Consider the following 3,978-nt stretch of genomic DNA (forward strand, 5'->3'; position numbering starts at 1 on the left):
ACATATAGGTATATAATACTTATTTCAGGAGGGAGGAGAGGAAGCCTTTGTGTTTCTCTTATGCTGGGACCCAGTCCTAGAAAGAACGAATAATGGACCTTAAGATACAGAGGGCTGAGAACTGCTGATGTTAGAATTCTTTTGTGAGAAAAAGCAAATGCAATCACTTGTGTTGAAGGACTCTCCTTGGCAGGAAGAAATGCATTTGGGGCAGAAAAGATATGTAAGGTGACCAGATTTTCAGATTGGTAAAGAGGGACACCTTTGACCGGGGGGGGAGGGGGTGATTAAAAATTTTATACGGAGCAACAAAAATTTTCATACAACGCAAAAATAGTATTGTAATGTTTTTTTTTATTTCAACATAACTACAATTTACAAATATAAATTGTTAACTGTTGCCAAACATCCGAATTTTGATCATGTGACCATGAGGATGCTGCAATGGTCGCTAAGTGTGAAAATGGTCACTAAGTGTGAAAAATGGTCATCGGTCACTTTTTTCAATGCCATTGTAACTTTGGTCACTAAGCCCATTGTACCACCTTTCTTGCCACAGTTCTTAAGTGAATCTTAAGTGAAGATGTTATATCTTAAGTGAATCTTAAGTCTTAAGTGAAGATGTTATACAGTAGAACCTCTGGTCACGAACGCTTCTGACCAAAATATTCACATTCTCCCCGCTGCTGATTTCCCCTTCTGCACCATTTTTTTTGTAAGCGCCAAATTTCCAAAATTAGGTTTGATTCATGACCAAATCAGTTTGCGACCAAAGTTATGGAACGAATTATGGTTGTGACCAGAGGTTCTACTGTATTCATGCCTTTACATACTCTATATCACCTCAAAATGTTGCACAGCCTTCATAAGTTTCTAATACAGATAAAATTAAATACAACATTAAAACCATAAAAAAGTAAAATTAACCTGGCTGGAAAATTCTATGCCTGTCTTGCTATTATTACTGACACACTTGCTGCAGCATTTGATGGCTAAAAGAAAAAAACATATTGTTAAAGTGTGTATTATGTTCACTCCCATGTCTTGTCTGCTGCGTTGATTTTGAATGTATTAAAAGAGCTTATTTTACATCAAATCCCTCTCATACTATTCTTCTATGTTCAATAAACCCTAAGAGACAGCATACTATACATGAAATTCCTGTAACTGTATATTTAGTAAATTGTGGAGCTGAGTTTATCCAATTAACTCAGTTTTTGGACTTGAGTAATCACATACAATAAAGGAAATAAAACTATTTAGAATGAAGTGTAGTTGGCTATTTGTGATTAAGGGTGTCATGCAGAAACAATTATAGTTTTGATCAGGAAAATACCCTAAAAAAAAACCTTTGTTCTTTCAGGTTTTTTTAAAATGATTTTTCCATGGCACATCATCGTGTTACACATATTGTTTTGAATAAAAAAAACAGCAGCTGCACATTTTTAAAATCCTACATTATTTTAAAATGCATTAAAAAAATAAAAGAAAAAAACCCAGCACACTTACCAGCAGGCAGAAACTCCAAGTCAATTCAAAATGATATAGATGTTAATACAAAGAATTGAGCAAATTGAAACTTTCCCACCATTTTGGAGCAGTCCTCCAACCTCCGTGCCCCCCCTTGAGAAAATCCAGGAAGTAACACTGGCGACCTCTCTAGCCATTTCCTGCAGCTCTATGGTACTAGATCATTTTTTTCTTATAAAATTAGGTAAACGCGACGCAGGACAGCGCGGGGGGGAGAGGTGCGTTTTGTTGCTTTAACGTTTTAATATCTTCAATGAAAGTACTGAGACAGAGAGAGAGAGGGATTAGACAGGGTGTCTTTTGTCTTGCCACGGTTAGGATTTCTTAAGCAAATCCACTGGGCTTTCAACACGAAGCCAGAAAACCGGTTGGAATGGAATAAGCAACCCACCACTGAACTGGGTATAGTAGACTAGAGCAAAGAAGCACTAGGAATGATATGATAGCAATGTTCCAATATTTGAGGGGCTGCCATAAAGAAGAGAGGATCAACCTATTTTCCAAAGCACCAGTGGGATGGACAAGAAGCAATGAATGCAAACTAATCAAGGAGAGATTCAACCTAGAACTAAGGAGAAACTTCCTAACAGTTAGAACAACTAATCCGACTTGCCTCCAGAGGTTGTGGGTGATCCATCACTGGAGGCTTTTAAGAAGAGTCTGGACACAGCCACTTGTCTGAAATGGTACAGAGTTTCCTGCTTGAGCAGAGGGTTGGACTAGAAGACCTCCAAGGTCACCTCCGGCTCTGTTATTCTGTAGGCTTAGACCAGTGGTGGGATTCAAATAATTTACCAACCGGTTCTCTGCCCTAATGTCCAGCTGGGTAGGCGGGGCTCGGTGGTCATGTGATCATGTGAGCGTGGCCAAGTCAACGTCACTCAAGTCGATGGGCGCTTCGCCTTAGTTGTTCCAATGGTAATAAGGGTTAACCGGAGAGGCAGTTTCTCTAAGCAGGGCAATAAAGATGAGGCTAGAAACAACACCAGAATGTTTCCTTTCTGCCTTCCTTACAGGATTAGCCCTGTAAAGTGGGAAAAACCAAAAGATGTCTTCCAACAACCGGTTCTCCGAACTGCTTAGAAATTTACCAACCGGTTCTCTCGAATAGGTGCGAACCGGCTGAATCCCACCACTGGCTGAGACCTTTTCTCATCTACCCTTACCTTATAATCCTGAGAAGAAGGGGAAAATAAACCGGATGTTTGAAAAGAACTACTGCCAGCTTTTTAGCTTCATGAAAAAGAAGAAAAGGCCAAAAAATATTATTTTGGAGACACTGCTGGACTATATTCCGTTGGTGAACAGAGTAATTATGAGCCTTTGGCCCTATAAGGAACAGTGCAATGTTTGCAATGTTAGTTTGTACAAGTGGCCCTTATCAGGTAAATCCACTGGATTCTCATGCAGTCAGATCCCCAGGAAAATTGGGAAAGGACTCTTGCTTTTGACTGAAAAGACCAATCACACTGAGCTACATCCAATTGCTCTGGCTTGTTCAAATAGATTTCTCATCCCTTACCATAACCACTCCATGAGATCAAATAGATCTAAATGCATTTGATGATAGCTTTGGGCCCCTGACTCATTAGGATGGAAACCTTCATGTATGTGTGTGTGTGAGGAGAAGCATCCAATTACTATACTCTTCAGGAGTAAAATACTGGGGGCAAATTGAAACAGGGAGTGCTTTCTTGTATTCAATTTCTTTCATGCACATTAATTTAAAATATAAAGCAGGTGTCTTAAGACATCATATTTGATCTACTTATGGAATAAGTAGCCAAGGTTGCGCAGTGGTTAAATGCAGCACTGCAGGCTACTGCTAGATCAGCAGTTCAGCGGTTCAAATCTCACCGGCTCAGGGTTGACTCAGCCTTCCATCCTTCCGAGGTGGGTTAAATGAGGACCCAGATTGTTGGGGGCAATATGCTGACTCTCTGTAAACCGCTTAGAGAGGGCTGAAAGCCCTATGAAGCGGTATATAAGTCTACTGCTATTGCTATATAAAAATATATAATATGCACACACACACACACACACTAGCACACTCACACAGTGCACCACCCAAAGGAAATTCGTCAGCTTTTGAATTAGTATTAGACCTCAGTATTTACATATCAAAATGGAAAAGTACGGGTATTTTTAGAGGTAATGCTAAGAAGAAGAAAAAAGCTATCACCACTTGACATACAAAGTGATATGAATAATATGGAGGCTGGAAGTGAAAGGTAGAAAACGGCTGTCCAAGAAAGGTTATTGAAAGAATCAATTAGATTTCAGTGATCAGGAAAAAATGTGATTTCTTGGGTGGGAAAACTAAGCCTGCCAGGGCCAGAAGAACATGCTCAGTGAGCCTTAATGGGGAGGAAACAATGATTTCCTGGAGCTGCGTAACGTAAACGTAGTTGATTAAATGTGCTTTTGCACTTTGACCGTAGATCAGTC

The sequence above is a fragment of the Thamnophis sirtalis genome, unplaced genomic scaffold (genome assembly GCF_051295495.1).
Source record: "Thamnophis sirtalis isolate CommonGarterSnake01/CBP01778 unplaced genomic scaffold, rThaSir2_p1.2 scaffold_3, whole genome shotgun sequence".
Taxonomy (NCBI): Eukaryota; Metazoa; Chordata; class Lepidosauria; order Squamata; family Natricidae; genus Thamnophis; species Thamnophis sirtalis.